This window comes from Zeugodacus cucurbitae, chromosome 3 (assembly GCF_028554725.1).
Source record: "Zeugodacus cucurbitae isolate PBARC_wt_2022May chromosome 3, idZeuCucr1.2, whole genome shotgun sequence".
Lineage (NCBI taxonomy): Eukaryota > Metazoa > Arthropoda > Insecta > Diptera > Tephritidae > Zeugodacus > Zeugodacus cucurbitae.
The window spans coordinates 34,135,887-34,155,781 of record NC_071668.1 but is presented as its reverse complement, the minus strand read 5'-3'; the positions used below and the strand labels follow the sequence as shown (position 1 = coordinate 34,155,781).

The 19,895-nt window shown below is 37.9% G+C and overlaps 1 protein-coding gene across 2 annotated transcripts in view; it reads right to left on the bottom strand.

Annotated features, from left to right (window-relative positions):
- The window catches only part of LOC105219819 (protein diaphanous), a 48,063-nt gene that overhangs the window by 21,814 nt on the left and 6,354 nt on the right, over positions 1-19,895 (bottom strand). The window contains exon 1 of one of the 2 annotated variants that reach the window (XM_011196148.3): positions 18,909-19,049. The exons of the other annotated variant lie outside the window; for it this stretch is intronic. The gene's annotated coding sequence lies outside the window, so the exon portion shown is untranslated. Of the gene's footprint in view, positions 1-18,908; positions 19,050-19,895 lie in introns of those variants that run through there. 2 annotated transcript variants of the gene reach the window in all.

The window sequence follows — 19,895 nt, the reverse complement described above, 5'->3', positions numbered from 1 at the left end:
TTTGTTGCGAGAGTATAAAAAGAGAACAATTTCAAACATACATATTTACATATTCACTTATCAAAACCATAAGTCTAATATACATAAATGCAACAAACATAACTTAGTACTTACTAATATACATAAACAAACATTCAAACAAATATTAATATATTGAAACATATTAACAATTAACTATTTAACAAACTACACGTATAAATTGGTAATATTATTATAATATATTAGCACATATATAAACAATTTAAGCCCGTGTAGGCAAATATTATGACAACAATACCCCTTGTTCTTTGTATTGCAAAAACAAGCAGGTTTGTAAACCAACCAATTAAGCATAAATAGGCACATAGGGTCCTGAAGAATGTACTTGAGATTCGCGTACTTTTTGTATAACGGTAGTAGATTGTATACTAACTTCCTAGCTGGGCTCTAAGCTACCGTGGGGGTCGGCAGGTCGCGGATAGCCGGATGGCCTATTTTAGCAGGTTAGTTGCGAAATAAGTCCGAACGAATAAGCAACCCCCGACGATAAGCGACAGGAGTTTCCAGGCGCGACGGACCCAAAATGGGCGGCTTCCTGGTCAGCGTCTGTTCACCATGTTAGGTGCGGCTGTTACAACAACTTGACCGGTAAACAACGTGGCGCACTGGGAGTCCCTCGAAAACTTAACAACGACTTCTCCGTTGTTAGGTTGGACAGGGTGATGTGAGCTTGCTCTGCCGAGGTGTCAGCCCCCTCGAGCTTTGGTCAAGAAGTGTGCATTAGGCCTAGGATTAGTAGCCTACGTTGCTCCGGGCGAGCGCTGGTCCGTTCGTGTTCTCCGGGACTGGTAAAGCGAAGGACAGGCCTCAGGGAACTGGGGTAGGAGCATAGACTCCGAGGGTATACCCGTTCCTGTTTATTTCGGCTCGCCCCCTGCACACGATGCGCTGGTAAAACAAACTAGAAAGATAAACTTATTTGAGAAATAACAATAGTAGCAGCAACATCTATGCCGCAATAATAGGTAGTGGAACTGAAACCACAAATGACTGTACTAACAAGGATCCAGAGATATGCTCCTCCCAGAGGACACCGAGTATGGATATAGATCCCTTTAAACGAGCCCCAAGACTTGGTAGATCGCCTACAAAAGCAATGAAACTATTGGGAGAGGAAATCAAGGAGCTGACGGAAATGATGCGACCACCATAGCGACATCAACAACACCTTAGGGATCTCCTTAGCCATATAGGAATGCTATATAACAAAGCGCAAGAAGAGCACTATAAACTGAAAGAAAGAAGGCACATTCACCGAAGAGACCCCGTGACGAAAATCAAGCCAAACGAAGGACGCCACCGAAAAAAACAAGACTACCGATGGAGAGGAACCGAGGAAGCCTAAGGAGAAAAAAATTTACAAACCAACTACCGTTAGTAAAGGAATACTAAAGGAAAAAGACGACTGGACCGCGGTCAAAAGAAAAAAGAAGAAATTATACAAGCATCCACCACGCCCTGATGCAATAGTGTTTTCGCGAACAGGAAACCTGTCTTATAGCGACACCTTAAGTGCAGTGAAAAAAAAGAAGATGCCCTGCAGAAGCTGGGTGAAAACGTAACCCAAATTAGGAAGACTGTCAAAGGCGAAATGCTGCTGGAATTAAAAGAAGCGCACATGAAAGACACAGGCGAATACACGAATGAGATATGTAAAGTGCTTGGGAACCAGGCAAAAATCAAAGCACTTACTCATGAAACAACAGTGGAAATTAGGGATCTTGACGAGATAACATCTAAAGAAGATATTAGCAACGCAATACGTACCCAGGTAAAGGAACTTGGCGATTTTGACAAAGGTGTTATTAAAAGCATCACCACTACTAGAGGCAAAAAACATAAAAATAGGCTGGGTAATATGCCGGATCAGAGAAAGACCGAACCTTAAAAAGTGCTATAGGTGCTTGGAATACGGGCATTTGGCTAGAACCTGCAGCAACCCAGATGACAGAAGCCAGTCCTGTCTTAAATGTGGGGAAAAAGGACACTTTGCGAAGACATGGACGAGGGAGTACAGACCACAAAATTGGTAGTAAAAAATGTCCTATGTACCAAGCAGCGTGCAAAAGGGCCAAAACATGAGGGTCTTGCAACTCAACCTCAACCACTGTGAAGCAGCGCAAGATTTACTTACGCAAACGGTGTTTGAGCAAAAAGTGAACGTAGCAATCATCAGCGAACAATACAAAAACATTGGTACCGCAAATTGGATCTCTGATCAAACAGCAAAGCTACCATTTGGGCCTGTGGGGAAAAAACACTCCAAAATAAGCCGCTAATAGGACATACTTACTACACACGAGCAACAATCTGTGGCATAAACTTTTATAGCTGTTACCTACCGCCGAGTGTACCGCAGACTGAATACGAAAGAATCCTTGATAACCTGGTTCTAGAGGTTGCACATACAACAATGAATATTGTGGCAGGTGATTTCAACGCGTGGGCAACGGAGTGGGGTAGCACTCACACGAACAGGAGAGGAGATGCCCTTCTCAAGGCGTTTTCATCAATTGATATTGTACTGTTAAACACTGGTAACAGGAATACATTCGAAAAGAACGGCCGTGGTTCCGTGATACACATCACGTTTGCTAGTAGCTCCCTGGTGCGAATAACAACCTGGAAAGTAAGTGAACTATACACGTATAGTCACCATTTGGCCATCCTCTTCGAAATTGGAGATCATGCACATATACAAAGATTTAGAAATTATGAAATTGAAGACCTATGAAAAGAATGTCACAAAGCGAGGCGTCTGTGTCAAAGAGGACGACTTTCGGCAGAAAACACAGTACTACAAGAAAGTTTTAAGAAAAAACGGAATGAACTAAAGAAGACAATTAAGAAGAGCAAGGCCTGGGGTGACGCTTACAAGCTTGTTATGACAAAAATCCGAGGACGTAAAGGTCAAGCCCCAACCTGCCCAACGCTGCTAAAGTCTGTAGTAGAGACTCTCTTCCCTGCACAAACGCCGCAAGAATACTGCATCGAAGAATCAGGAACAATGAGCCCACCAGTTACCGACAAAGAGGTCGTAGAAGCAGCGGAACGATTCACCAACACCAAGGCATCTGGGTTAGATGGCATTCCTAACAAGGCCCTAAAGATTGCGATTAAGCTAAACACTGAACCGTTTACCAAAATGTTCACAAAGTGCCTACGAGAGAGAGTATTCCCTAAAATCTGGAAGAGACAACGATTGGTTCTCATTCAAAACCCAAATAAACCAGCCGGAGAACCAAGCTCGTACCGACCACTATGTATGTTAGACACGATCGGGAAAATATTTGAGAGAATAATATGCGTGCGCTTGGAACAACATCTCGAAACAGAATTACCGGGCCTGGTCGATAATCAATATGGATTTCGCAGACACAGGTCAACAGTTGATGCAATTAAAAAACTTACTGATATCGCTAGTAAAGCCATAGAAGGAACCAGGTGGATGTATGGTTCTAAAGAGTACTGTGCATTAGTCATATTCGATGTCAAGAATGACTTCAACTCGGCCTATTGGCCGCATAGACTAAGAGCCCTTGAAGTCAAGAAGACACCCCCCTATCTGATGAAGATAATTTCTAACTACCTGTCGGACAGAATACTCTTATATGATACAGACGAAGGACCACAAAGCTATACAGTGACGCGCGGAGTACCACAGGGCTCTGTCCTGGTCCCGCTTCTCGCTCGCATCGCAGTAACTATAGTAGCGAAAGAGATCAGTCAAATAGAGCGACTCTGCAATCATGCGGCGATAAAAATAAAATAATGGCTTACGGCGACAAAACTGCAGGTAGCAGGCCAAAAAACTGAAGCAGTACTTATAACAAGTAGGAAGAAACTGGCAGAAACGTTGGGATGCAGCAACTTCGGGGAGATGGACCCACAGGTTTATTAAAAGTGTGCAAACGTGGGTAGATAGAAAATATGGAGAAACTGACTTCTACCTTCCGCAGATTTTAACAGGGCATGGTTGTTATAGAGAATATCTATACAAATATGGACACGATGACCAAACGAACTGCTCTTTCTACGGCAGCGTTGGAGAAAACGCCTTACACATCTTTTTTTCGTGCCCGAGGTATGAGAATGAGAGATGTGAAATAGAAGAGCTGTCAACGGATCGAGTGACGGCGGATAACAGCGTGCACCACATGATCCAGTCGAAGCTGGTTTGGGACAAAGTGAGTACATGGACAACGGTAGTTATGCAAGAACTAAGACAAGAGTGGCGACGCAGCGAAAGTAGAAGGATTAACCAGACGTAAACCGGAAAGGTGTAATTGACGAGTCGAATGGCAAAGCTTAGCCTCACGAAGAAATGCTTAACGGCGGTCCAGTCGGGCGTTTATCAAGTAATTACGACGGAGTTAGGGTTTAGTACGTAGGCGTATTGACCAACTTAAGCGGCCAATGCGAATCGTGCATACCGTCCGGAAAAATTACGGTATCTTTTGAAGATTCCCCCTCCGAGATAAAAAAAGCACATAGCGTGCACATATATGTACAAAGGTTACTGACCTTCTTTACCTCTTTTACAAGCGCTCATTTACAAGGACATACGGATAAGTCCGTAATATATATATTATAAATATACAAATATAAAATCGCAAGTAAATACGAACGTGCGGTCAACAAAATCGATTAACGCGTATTTTAGTTAATTTGCGGGAATAATAACTCAAATATAAAATCGCAAGTAAATACGAACGTGCGGTCAACAAAATCGATTAACGCGTATTTTAGTTAATTTACGGGAATAATAACTCTTATTTACTTAAAAGAGTTTCGGTTTTCGACATTTATCAGTTAGCACTGAAAAAATTTATCTTATCAAATTTTCACTTCTAAATGAGCACAGACTCAAAGGAATCTAAATCAAGTCAATTTTTACAAATTCCGAAAATGGCTGATGAAGATAAACCACAAAGCACACCTGCTGAAGGTACACGATCAAAGCATGGTACAAAGAAAAACAGATCAAAAGATATTTCAATATCAAGATTCATCACTGAAAGCATTCCTTGCTACTCAGTACGAGATAGCTGAGCGAATGGGCAACCAAAATATAAATCTATCAAGTCATCAAAATGAGTCGAGTAAAACCTCGTTTAAACCTCAAGCCAGCAAAAATATGCAATACAATAGATACGCCAATAAAAGTCACACATTCGTTTCAAATCAAAATAATCAACGGCAATTATTGTGTGAACTCTGTAATGTATGTCGTAAGTTAAGATCTTGCGAGAGATTCAAAAAATTACCCGCTTCAGATAGAAACAATCTTGTTCGGCAACACAAACTTTGCAAAAACTGTCTGTCAAACTAACATATGACAAAAGACTGTGAAAGCAAATTCAATTGTGTATATTGTCAACGAAGACATCACTCATTGCTCCATATTAACAATTTTCAAAATATGTATGAAGCAAAATCAATTTAAAAAAAACCACGTGTTTAGTCGCTACATCTTCATGTAGTAATCCCGAAATATCAAATCACATCCACATGACCAGTTTTGCCGAAGAAACAGGCGACCATTTGCTTCGAAGTGCTTCTTCCACGAACAACTTTCGTTGGATTTGGCTCGTCTCGACTTTTGAAGCACCGCGATCGTATTTTTTCAGCATTTCTTTACACCAATCCACACGAGCAAAATGTTCACGAGTTAATTCCATTATTTGGCCGAGATGAATTTTTTAATTCCCTGTAAATAAAACAATTCACCATTAAATGACAAAACGTTCTGAGTGATGTTATGCTAAAAAATGTCAAACTTTCCAATAGAAATGTCAGATTGCACCTGGCAACACTTAGTGTTGCTTAGGCCAGAAATATATATAGCAGCCCTTATTAGGCAGTGACTTAATACCTCAAATAATTATTGAAGGTATTGAGAAAATCTCCAATAAATTGTTAGCCCAAAATACAATATTTGGGTGGATTATAAGCGGCGAAGTCACTGAAAAAATAAATTCTTTCACAACACAAGTGGAAAATATCACAAACGAATATTTAAATAACCAACTTAAAAAATTCTGGGAAGTGGAAGGATTACCTCAAATCACTCAACTTTCAGAAGAAGACCAGTCATGCGAAGCCTATTACAAGTCCACAACAACAAGAAACGAACATGGTCGTTATGTCGTGCGACTCCCATTCAAACCCACCTTTCCAGAAACCATAGGTCTAGGCCACTCCAGAATATCAGCAGTCCAGCAATTCCTAAGCATGGAAAAAAGCCTGATAAAGAAAAGTGAGCTTAAATCAGCATATGATAATGTGATGGATGAATATCTTGACCTCAATCATATGGAAGAAACTGTACCATATGAGAAAATATCCAAAGGTAGATATTTGTCTTTTTACCTTCCACATCATGAGGTAATAAGACCAGATAAAATCACAACGAAAGTGCGAGTGGTTTTCAATGCCTCAAAATGTACGAGCTCAGGCAAATCACTCAATGACGTACTATACACAGGGCCAAGATTACAACCTGACCTCATGTTGTTAATCCTAAATTGGCGCATGTTCAAATACGTTTTCAATGGGGATGTAGAAAAAATGTAAACGCATAGTCTTCCGCAAATCAAACAACAGTCCAATTAACGACTACAAACTCAAAACAGTTACCTTTGGCATCAATTGCGCACCCTATTTTGCCATTAGGACAATACATGAAGTTGCAAAAACATGCGAAACAAATATGCCTCTAGCAGCTTCTATGTTGCAAACACAAATATACGTAGACGACATACTATCAGGTAGCCACAGTTTCCCAATAGCGTGCGAATCACTATCTCAAGTGATCAAAGCACTGGTGTTCCCCTAAAGAAAATTACATCAAATCACCCCGAAATAATAAAAGATTAAAAAAAGGAAGATTTATTAGATACAGACTTCCTTAAATTTGAAAAGGCTAGTACAACAAAAACACTAGCGATTCAATGGAATGCGATAACAGATCAATTCTCATATACAATTGAGTCAATATCTGCAATGTCCGCCATAACCAAACGCCAAATACTTTCCTCGGTGGCGAAACTTTTCGACCCCGCAGGATGGCTTTCGCCAATAATAATTCAAGCTAAAATCCTCATTCAAGAATTGTGGCAAGACGGCACTGAACAGGTAAAACCTATACGCTTAACAAAATGGGTTCAATTTGCTAACAACTTACACACCATATCAGAAATTCGAATCCCTCGATGGGTAAACTTCACCCCTGACATTAATGTAGAATTACACGGTTTCTGTGACGCCTCTGAAAAGGCATATTGCGCAACTGTCTTCGTAAGAACTCAGTACGATAGCAAAATATCTTCACATCTTTTGGTAGCCAATGCCAATGTTGCACCTTTGAAGACACTAAGCCTACCACGGCTGGAACTGAATGGTGCGCTTCTGTTAGCAAAATTAAATTCAATAGTTCAAACTCATCTCAAATTAAACAATCACAAAATGTATCTTTGGTCAGACTCAGAAATAGTTCTAGCATGGTTAGAGAAACCACCCTATACTTGGAAGACGTATGTCTCTAACCGCATATCTCAAATATTAGACTTAGTTGGCCCCGCAAAATGGCAACATGTTGCAAGTGCAGATAACCCAGCGGATCTCGGCACAAGAGGTTGCAAACCACTTCACATCACCAGCACTACACTCTGGTGGAACGGTCCTACAAGGCTAACAGAATCACAAGATTTCTGGCCAAAACCTCCTGCTCGGAATATAATTCCGCCCGAAAGTCGGAAAATCACTCCCGAAGAGGATGATATTCTCCACCGGTTTTCGTCATTTCCTAGAACACTAAGGCTAGTCGCTTACATCCATAAATTCATCCAAAGGATTAAACAAAAAATTAAGGGAATATCAAGTGATCATTGCGCACAACGAACTCATTCCGACTTGCAACATGCCAAGGTCAGTCTTATCTTATATACCCAAACTCGCTATTTCAGTCGAGAGCAATCAAAGCTACTTGAAAAACGACCTCTCGAAAAGGGAAGTTCACTTCTCGTCCTTAACCCATTCCTGGACGCTAATGGATTAATAAGGTCAAATGGAAGACTAGCAAACTCCAGACATAGTTATAATGAACGGCAACCCATTATTTTTCCAGAGAAATCCCGTTTTACCCATTTATTTCTGATATATCTCCATCAGCTAACACTGCATGGTGAGCATCGCTTGATGCAACAAATGGTCCGGCAAGAATTTTATATACTGCGACTAAAGCCACAAATTAAAAGAACCATCTTCATGTGTAAACAGTGTACTATATACAAACACAAGATGCGTACGTAGATCATGGCAGCCTTGCCACCTGAACGCTGCAATTATGCTCTACCCTTTACCATCACTGGGATTGATTTTGCTGGACCTTTCCAGATAAAGGCCTCGATGTTAAGGTCTTCCTCATTTAGAAAAGGGTATGTGGCTGTCTTTGTATGTTTTACGACAAAGGCAGTACACCTAGAGCTATGTTCGGATCTGACTACCGCAGCTTTTCTCGCAGCATTTGCAAGATTTGTCGGACGACGCGGCTTTCCTTTAAAAATTATGAGCGACAATGGAAAAAGCTTTGTCTGAGCTCAACGAGCCACGGAAAGGGAGTTTTTACAATTCAGCCAAGAAGTAGCCCTTGAAATTGTCAAAAAAATATGCACCCCAAGGGATCGATTGGCAATTCATACCACCATGTTCACCACACATGGGCGGACTCTGGGAATCAGCAGTAAAAAGCTTCAAGTCCCATTTAAAGAAAACGGCAGGTAACCGTTCAATTATGGGGAGTTTACCATATTACTCGCTCGTATCGAAGCCGTACTTAATTCTAGACCTATCTCACCACTCTCGCAAGATCCCTCCGACTTCACAGCCTTAACCCCAGGGCATTTTCTCAAAGGAGCACCCATTCTGGCCATACCTGAGCCAGGCGTGGAGTCGCTATCCTTATTAAACAGATGGGAACGAATTAAAATTCTCCATCATGATTTCAGAAGTCGATGGAAGGAAGACTATATAAAGGATCTCCACAAGAGATACCGGTGGTAAGTTCAAGGGAAAGAACCAAAGCTGGGAGATTGTGTTGTTATACAAGACGATTGTCTCCCTCCTTCGGAATGGCGACTTGGACGCATAAAGCAGCTTCACTACGGCTCCGACGGTCATGTTTGAGTAGTTGATCTCCGCACCCAAACCGGAACGTTAACCAGACCGCTCGTCAAATTATGCTTTCTGCCAACCGCAGAATAATTAATAAATCGTTAATACAGATAAACCGCTTAAAACCGAAAACTCGAAAATCCAAAAAACGCCACAAAAACCCAACATAAATGTCCGATAAGAAATGACAATCTATGCCTAACCTTGTTCCCACTCCGTGCTCTGTAGCTGCCCCAATCGCAGTACGCCGGACCACCATTCCAACCGCCGTACCTCAACCAAGGACAGGCACCACCGCGCCAACGGCTCCGGCCAATGACACGGCATCAACACCAGCATCACCCGCACTAACAGCGGATCTGCAGCGTATTCGATGCCCATTATGTCGACGCCCGCATCGACTATGCGGCATTTTTAAAGGCATGCCACCGATGCAACGCCAGCAGGTTGCACAGGCACACAGCTATTGCCTGAATTGCCTGGGAACTACTCACGCAACACAGGAGTACCCATCCAACAATCGTTGCCAAATCTGTGTGCGTTCGCATCACACGCTGCTGCACCGCATCACCGGGCGACAAGCGGCTCCTCGCACTAGTGGCAACATAGGGCGTTCTCAAAGAGCGTCTCTGATACAATACCGCCGGCGTGGACCCCCTTCGGTAGAACCCCGTCCTTGACAACACCGTGCCACATCAACACGACGTCTTCAGCCTAGGCCGCAATCCCGCCGGTCCACAGGCCTAAGCAGCGTTGTAGCCACGCTACAGCGACTTCTAGGCTAAATATTCGCCTAGGGGGGCCGGGATGGCTAAATAATTCTGAAGCATAAGCAGGTCGTGGTTCTGTGATTGAAATCACTTTCGCTAACAGCTCCCTAGTGCGTACAACCAAGTGGCAGGTGAGTGACCTGTATACCCACATCGACCATCTGGCCATTATATTAGAAATCGGTAACCAAGAACATACCCAAGGACGTAAGACCCCCAAGAAAGCGCAAACCAGAGGTTGGAAAATTGAAACTCTCGATGAAAATCTCTTCAAATCAATTGGACGGAAACCCAAACGACGAATCAGACGTGGAACGGAAGGCGGAGCAACTCGTGAAATTCGTCAGCAAAGCCTGTGATGCCTCAATGCACAGGAAAAAACAGTATACACACAGAAAGCCAGCGTACTGGTGGAATGAGGAAATATATGCGATAAGAAATGAATGTCATAAAGCGAGGCGTCTGTGCCAAAGGAGGCGACAAACAACGGAGTATATAATGCTGCAAATTATTTTAAGAAGAAGAGAAAGGAACTCAAGATAGCTCTTAAAGGGAGCAAGGCCTGCTGCTTTAAAGAGCTCTGCAAAAAATTAGAAGAAAACCCATTGGGGATGCCTATAAGATAGTAATGACAAAAGCTAGAAGCCGCAAGGGACAAAACCCAACATGCCCTAAACTACTTAAGACTGTAGTACAAACATTATTCCCCACGCAAATCCCACAAGAATGGAATAACCAAATAAAAAATACTCAAGGTATTTTGTTTTTGTTGTTGCAGTGCACAAAAATGCTATGTTGCTGTAAACGTTGATCTATTCCTAAGCGAAAGAAATTTGCTTAAGATAGATTGCTGGACATGTGACAGAGACCAAAGCAATAAAACTGATGACAAGTAGCAGTAAAAAGTGATTACACGCAGTCTTTTTGTCAATATCATGTCACAGTGAAAATGGCCCACTGCAAAAACTATTAAGTTATATAAAACTTATCACAAATATTTTTTTTTATATTATTTTTAGCAAATAGCCTCCTTTAAACGATTTGGGATAAATTCCAATAACTTTTTTCATTATTTCGGACTTATTTTATCCTATTCTTCCGAAGGACCTTTTTAAGTCACATTTGCTTGATGTGCTATGTTTTCTTATTTCAATTTCCAATTTATGCAACAAATTTTCAATAATGTTTATATTTGGTGGTAAGAGAGGCCTTTTGATCACCCTGGGGCAATGATATACATAACAGTAATTCTTTTACAAATCCAGCCGTATGTTTGAGATCATTTTCTTGGTAGGAATTATAACTGTCCTTTATACCAAGTTTTTCGCCACTTTGTACATGATATTTTTTCAAATATTTGAATATTGAGAAATATCAATATAATCCCACCGACATTTTTTGCTTTGTAATTTTTTTGGTTACAAACTTATAATCAATTTCGAACTATAAATAACTTATTTATCAATCCATAATATATACACACGACTCACGCCTTTACGCCTTTACTAATTTTCATTCATCCAGTTTTGTCCTGGATTGGACAAAATCTTCCAAAAAAGTCTTTAATTCGGCTGAGACTCTTTGAGAAAATTCTTGCGCTATTTCGAGGGGTAACTTCATATCGTATTTAAACGGCTCAAATTAATAGCGTTTTCTTTTCTCGATGAAAATGCTGCCTCTTTGTATTTCTAAATTATACAAATGCAGCATTACCTCTTTGAATGTTTTCCATTTTTTACATGATAAAAGAGCAAAAAAATGTCTTCCTATTATGCTGGTCAACTCTCATCCACAATTTGAAAATCCGAGTACAGGATAATAATGTTAAATTTTTTTGAGAAAAGAAAACGCTATAAGTTTTGTTGAAGTGTTTTTGTCTCTTGTCACTAAAATACCAGTATATTTTATTTTTTGCCCCTGAATAATATTGTATATAGTCCTTAGCTTAATATTAAAAATTGTGGACACCTATTTTTAATTTTTTTTTCTTTGAAATAATGAAAATATACCAATTGGTTAAATTTCTCGTGAACTCATTTGAATGACAAATCTTATTTTCAATTCGATCTGTATTTCAAATTAGACCTGTGCAATTTTTTTTATTCATTTCTCATGAATTCGTTCTTCGAATTGTGCTTGCGTTTAGCACGACATTTTTTGACATGTTTGTTGTCATTGATTTAACTCTTACATTTATTCAAAAATTCAAATTTTGAAATTCAAAAGTAAACAAATTTCAAACCAAAAAAAATATTTTTTAAATGAATAAAAGATAATAACACTTTCTGCTTGTGCAAAACAACTCATGGCAGCAATTAACTAATGTTTTGTGCTCCAACTGACAAATTGCAAAAAAATTGTATCAATATATATTATATTGTCCAAGATAAAAAAGACGGGTTAATGTAAACAAATACATGAATTCTTTACAATTTTATTACCAAAAACGGGTATATAAAGAAACTGTGTCCAAATTCAAACAAAGGAAATTCTCTTTGGAAAGCCCAAAAATCAATGAAGCCTCCAGTCGACTCCAACTTGCCTATAAGAGGCTTGGGTGGAAACTGGGCACGAAGTGACGAGGATAAGGCAAATTGTTTCGCAAATCACCTAGAAAAGGTATTTCAACCTAATTGCCCAAAGAACAGCTTTAAGTTTGGTCTATTCAAACGTCATCTTCTGAAATTATTAAAATCATAAAAGAGCTGAATCCTAAAAAGTCGGCAGGACACGATAAAATTAGTCCAAAAATGCTAATTGAGTTACCAAATATTGCTTTAACAGTACTCTCCTTGCTCTTTAACGCTATTCTCAGTTTCGGGTACTATCCAAGTTCATGGAAAAAGTCGCAGATCATCATGATAGAGAAACCAGGTAAAGACTTGACACAGCCGTCTTCATGCAGACCAATCAGTCTTCTACCCTGTCTTTCTAAAATATTTGAAAAAGTGTTACTATCAAAGATGTAATACCAACGCACCAATTCGGTTTTCGTGCAAAACATGGCACTGTAGAACAAGTAAATAGAATTACTAACGAAATCAGAAGGGCGTTCGAGTATAGAGAGTACTGTTCTGCTATATTTCTAGATGTGGCTTAGGCGTTCGATAAAGTGTGGCATGACGGGCTTTTATATAAGATTAAAAAAGCTTACCTCTCGAAATGCATAAAACCTTGGAGTCTTATTTAAAAAATATAAAGTTTACTGTCAAAGTAGGAGACTTCATATCTGAAGAACGACCAATAAGAGCTGGTGTACCTCAGGGAAGTGTTTTAGGGCCAACTCTATACATAATATATACAGCAGACCTTCCAACAGCTAGTAATATTTTGACATCAACTTTTGCGGATGACACAGCTTTAGTAAGCCGAAACAAATACCCAATTATAGCATCAAAAGTATTAGGTGCGCATTTGATTATTGTCGAAGAATGGCTAGCAAACTGGCGTATAAATGTAAACGAACAGAAGTGCAAGCATGTTACATTTTCTCTAAGAGCAAAAACGTGTCCGGTAGTTAAAATGAACAATATTTTAGTACCCCAAGCGACTGAAGTAACATATCTTGGTATTCACTTGGATTGAAGGCTCACGTGGAGAAAACACATATCGAGCAAAATAACCTGCATGAAGATAAGAGCAGCACATTTAAATTGGCTTTTAAATAAAAATTCAAAACTTAGCCTAGACAACAAAGTTCTATTATACAACGCGGTCATAAAGCCGATTTGGATGTACGGCATCCAACTGTGGGGTACGACCTGTGCAACCAATATCGATATAATTCAGAGATTCCAATCAAAAATGCTTAGAACAATCACGTGCTCACCATGGTATAAGCGTAATGAAAATATCCATAAAGATCTTGGTATTCTCATGGTAAAGAAAGAAGTAGAGAACAGCAGAAATAAATATTTATCCAAACTCCGCGATCACCCAAACCCATTGGCTAATGCTTTATTACATTCTTGTAATCAATCACGTCTAAAAAGAAGAGATATGCCAGCACACTGAGGAGCAACGTTTCACCAAAACAACTCAATCAATTGGTTGAGCTTGTCTAGTTTTAATTAGAATTAAGATTTTATAACTTATTGTTAGGCTCCAAAGAGCAGATTCAATAAATAAATATATGAAAAAAAAAACGGGTATGTCAAATACTTAAGCTCCAGTTACCGATGCTTGACTTGACTCAGCTTCGAAAAATTTGGTTTGAAAACTTAGATGCAGTTATACTTCACACAACTTCAACTTCAGCTGTTATTATTATAGTTTCTGGGTAGAGTTGCCAGATGTGCAGATTTAGCTTTAAAATTAAGTTTTTTAAATTAAAATATCACCAAGATTGAAGATTTTAAAACTAGTATACAAAAAAAACTTCACTATTAGGAAATCTGTGAACACGTGAAGATTTTCTGTTTGAAAGAAATCTTTTTAATAAATATATGAATATAGCTTTGAGCAGAATAGCACAAAAGAAACGTGCACGCGTTGTTCAGTTTTTCGATATTTAGAATTGTTAGAAGATGTAATAAATTGGAGCCAGCTGTATAGCGTAAAATTTTTTAAAATTAATATTTCATAGCAAAAAATGAAAAAAAAAATTTTTTTTGGAATTTTTAACAAGTTATGCCCCCTTGTTCCTTATTTCATCACCTTTTTACCCCCAAAGGACAGCAATATTTGTATGAGCTACAAATAAAAAACCAACTGAGAACATGATGAAAAATCATTGATTTACGCACTATTATTATCAGAATTTAGCGTAACCCAGGATTAACGACGTGGACGTAGCAGACATTTAATCCCTTTTTGTTTTTTTTATTAAAAAAAAAATTTAAACAGAAACAGCTGATTTCTGTCCAATTATATTTATTTGGATTGAAAAATTTATTTGAATTATTTTATAACGTAAGTTTTCACATGCATTTCAAGATTTGTTGCAAAATAGTTAATAATTTAACTTCAATTTCACAATAAATCCTTTGCTCTTGGTCTAGACGTGAAGTTTCTGAGAGAGCGCAAATATTCCATGCTCCGAATCTAGCCCCATTTTTAACCGAGCCTTCTTCATTGTGGCTTCGTTGATAAGTTTGGTTTACGATTGACCGGTTATCAGCCTATCTATCTGATTCTGATGTATCGAGAATTCTGAGATATCGACTGAAGCCATTCAGGCCTTATGCAAAGAATTTGGTTTGATTTTACAACCCCATGTACTCTATATAGATGACAAGGTTATACCGCATTTACGCGGTCGCCAAAGCCTCGCTAATCCCTCTAACCAAACAAGGAGAGCCGCGCGTAAATGAGATTGATTGATTGATAATCGGATGACAGAAGCTATATATTCGCTTTTCCATCCCATCTCCCTGACTAGTCTTTTGCTCCCCTCAAAGCCACAGAATACTAAATAATATAATACATATACATATTATCCCTTTATTTGTCAAGAGCATTTTACTTCTTAACAACTTATCAAGAAAAAAGATTTTTAATTAAAAAACACAGAATACGAAATGCTTGATAAATTTCAATTTTTTACAAATTAGAAATTTGTTGAATTTGTGAAGTGCACAGAATAGGGCTGTTAAAGTGCAAAATATATGTGAAAAATTCAATATATAGTACAGTGAGAAATAACGTGTTAAAAACTGTTAATTTGAAATCTTTAATTGCAAATATGGAAAATTTTAGTATACCATCCCACGATTTCGCGGATATAATGTGTATGGTTGGATAGAGGAGATTCTCCAGATTAAGAATATATATAATTATAATTATTAAGAATATATATATATATTACAGGAGACTTATAGTTTTCGAGATATTCGCGTTTAAAGTTTAAAAATTGTCTAATTTTAACACGTAATTTCTCTTTATATAGTTAACTTTTCATTTATATTTTGCACTTATTATACACTTACACTTCACTACTTTCTTTCTATATATTTATTTTATATTAATCATTTAGAAATTTACTTTAAATAAGCATTTTAATTTTTATTTAATTTTATCAATTCACACAATAACAAAAGGGTTGCATGCTGACGAAAAAATAGCTTTTTAAAAAATTGTAAAATGAATCAAAATAAATAAAAAGGAGGGATTTTACCCCAAATTATATCTCGGGTTGTCTATCTAAGTCCCATTCGCGTAGTATTACTTTCTGCAATGGCGGCCTTCGGCCGCGCTTCAAAAAAATAACCCTGGTCGAGCGAACACCGGGGATTATCAAAGAGATGGAAATTACAACTTATTTTGCGTAGAACTACCTTCTGCATTGGAGGCCTTCGGCCGCGGTTCAAGAATAACCCTGGTCGAGCGAACACCGGGGATTATCAAAGAGATGGAAATCACAACTTCTTTCGCGTAGAACTACTTACTGCATTGGTAGCCTTCGGCAGCGCTTCAAAAAAATAACCCTGGTCGAGCGAGCACCGGGGATTATCAAAGAGATGGAAATTACAACTTCTTTAGAGTAGAACTACTTACTGCATTGGCGGCCTTCGGCCGCGCTTCAAAAAATTAACCCTGGTCGAGCGAACACCGGGGATTATCAAAGAGATGAAAATCACTACTTATTTTGCGTAGAACTACCATCTGCATTGATGCATGCTTATTTAAAGCAAATTTCTAAATAATTATTATAAAATAAATATATAGAAAGAAAGTAGTGAAGTGTAAGTGTAAGTGTATAATAAGTGCAAATATAAATGAAAAATTAACTATATAACGAGAAATTACGTGTTAAAATTAGACAATTTTTAAACTTTAAACGCGAATATCTCGAAAACTATAAGTCTCCTGCGGCTATAATTATATATATTCTTAATCTGGAGGATATCCTCTATCCAACCATACCCACTTTATCCCCGAAATCGTGGGATGCTATACTAAATCCCAGCCGCAAATCTCTCAGAACCTATAAGTTTGCGAGGGATATAATTATATACATATATTCGTAATCTAGAGATCCTCCTCTATCCGCCAATATCCATTTAAACCCCGAAATCGTGGGACGGTATACTAAAGTTTTCCCGAAATCGGAATTGTGACGCATTTTTAAACACGAATTTTCTTTTTTAATTTACTTTGGATTCGAAAATACAGTGACTCACAGCTTATTTCATGCAATATAAATTTTTCAGTTTATATTGCCATAAAATGGAAAGTAAGACACTTAAGAAAGAAAAGTTGATGGATATATATTCTATAATGCTTTACTAATATAGTATGCTAAATAAAGTTCTTGGAAGAACAATCTTACATTAACAAAAACAAGAATTCCAGCTACCTTCCAGAAATTTTGCTCACAGCTTATTTCATGCAACCACTTGTCTATGTTGTGGAGAAATCCCGTTGCTTGGGTTGCGGTACTAGGCGTTTGTAAATCTTAGGGCTGGGATTCAGTAATAGTTTAAACAAAATTTTAATGTGTTTTTGAGTGTCGAGTACATCAGTGTACCAATTTGAGTAAAATGGGCCCCCGAACAACGATTGAGCAGCGAGAATTGGTCATAAACCAATTCAAAAATGGAAAATCATAACGAAAAATTGCTGGGATTGTAAATTTAAGTAGTGCTACAGTGCAAAATATAATTGAACGTTTCGTGCATGAAGGTCGCATTCAAAATAAAAGCCGAAACGCACCAAATAAAATTTTCAATGAACGTGACGAGCGTTTAATTGTGCGTAAAATTAAAGAAAACCCGAGATTATCAATTCCAAAGTTAACTACAGAGATTCAGGAGGAGCTAGGAAAATCATTTTGTGCTGAAACTGTGCGTCGGGTACTACGTGCGCATGACTTCAATGGTCGAGTAGCCCGAAAGAAGATATTTATTAGCAAAAAAACTAACTAAACCGAGTTACAATAGCAAAGGAAGCTGGAAACCAAGGATTTTAACTTCTGGAATACTGTAATTTTTGCTGTATTGTATTGCTGTGAGTCGAAATTCAACCATTTCGGTTCAGATGGAATGGCTTACGTGTGGTGGAAACCCAATACTGAGCTTCAGAGGTGTAACATTAGGCCAACAGTTAAACATGGTGGGGACAGCGTTATGGTATGGGCGTGTATGTCTGCAGCCGGCATTGGAAATTTGGTATTTATTGAGAGTATAATGGACAAATCATTGTACCTTAATATATTAAAACAAAATTTAATCCAAAGTGCCGAGAAACTTGGGATCCGTCAAAATGTCCGGTATTATCAGGACAACGATCGTAAACACAAAGCGTCAATAGTACAGACCTGGCTAATATGGAATAGTCCACATTTAATGAAACCTGACATGAACCAGATCGAGAATTTATGGTCTTTGTTAGAAAATAACATCCGTAAACACCGCATCAGTAATAAGGAACAGCCAAAAAGTGCTATTTTGGAAGAATGAAACAAAATTGGGACAGAAATTACACAAAAACTAGTTGAGTCCATGCCAGCTAGAATAAAAGCTGTATTAAAAGCTAACGAATATCATACTAAGTATTAAGCAAGTGTTAAACAAATTATTTATCTCATTTTTAATTAAAAGTACACTGCATGAAATAAGCTGTGATATGAAATCTGTTTACGTTTCTGGTTTTTTGTTTATAAGTTATTGAATAATTAATTAAAATAATAAAATAAAATATATTTTATAAACTACACAATCGTATTAACAACTAGGAGTTTGAATTATTTCGATATGTGTTTTTCTTGTCAAGATATAACATTTCAAATTTTGTAAATTCATATGCATGAAATAGCTGTGAGCCACTGTATGTCAAACTCTTATATGATTAATATTTTAGTGATGTGTTGAAATAGGAAATCCACAAATTTATAGTTTCTTCCTTTCCAATATTATGAATTCGTGCATTGCTCGCATTTAGATGGTTTTCACAATTATATCTGTGTGATTCAGAAAATTCACTTACCTTACTTATCTATCTGTTCTTTAATAGCTATGTTATTTTGATTCGACTTATTTTCTGAACTTCTCCAAATAAATCCCAACTCTCTTGTTGATATTATGATTGCTAATATATACAACGGATTTGATATATCGATAAACTTACCCCGACGTTGCACGTACAAGAAATTGCTTATTATACAGTTTTCCAATTTTCAAATAACAATTATTAATATTTTAAAATTAATGATGAATAAAGTTGAAATAAGTGAATTATCCCCTTTTACGAAATTGTACACATCATTATCATTTTACGGGACATTAATCTTCAGAGGTATCTACAGAATGATTTAAAAATAAAGCCTTATGAATCAAGACGGCATCTTTGCAATAAAATTTAATTTCATGTTGCTTACAGCAAACGTTATGGGCTTCAATTTATGTTAATTTTTGTGCTGAACACATAGAAGACGACAAGCGACGAGCGACATCTGTCAAATATTAAAATACACGCGTACTTGTGGGCACAGATTTTTAGACAACAGCACGACTTCACCACAAAAGGGTTGAAGTCTTCGCTGTCGCCAAATTAGAAATGATTCTAATTTTGCCGACGACAATGGCCGCTGTAGAGCTGCCACTAATAAGTGAAATGTAAAATTATTCAAAGTTCTCACAAGTATGTCGTTATTTTGCCAGCAGAAACGTAAAATAGCTTTGATATATCATTTATAATAACAATTGATTATTTAAAACAAATAAATCGCCAATTTTTACATTTTTTGCACAAATAATTTCACTTTAAACTAAATATGTAAATTTTATTGAAGTGAAAGATTTTAGTACGGCAACAATGAAATTGCTGTTTGATATGTCGCTGCCGTCTTCAAAATGTTCAAGACGCTGGCTTCGAAGCGACATTTGTGATGAGCCGTCGCTACGTCGTGTCGTGTCGTCGTCTTTGTGTTCAGCACATTACTCCCATGTAGAAAGAATCCTACCAGCAGCTCAT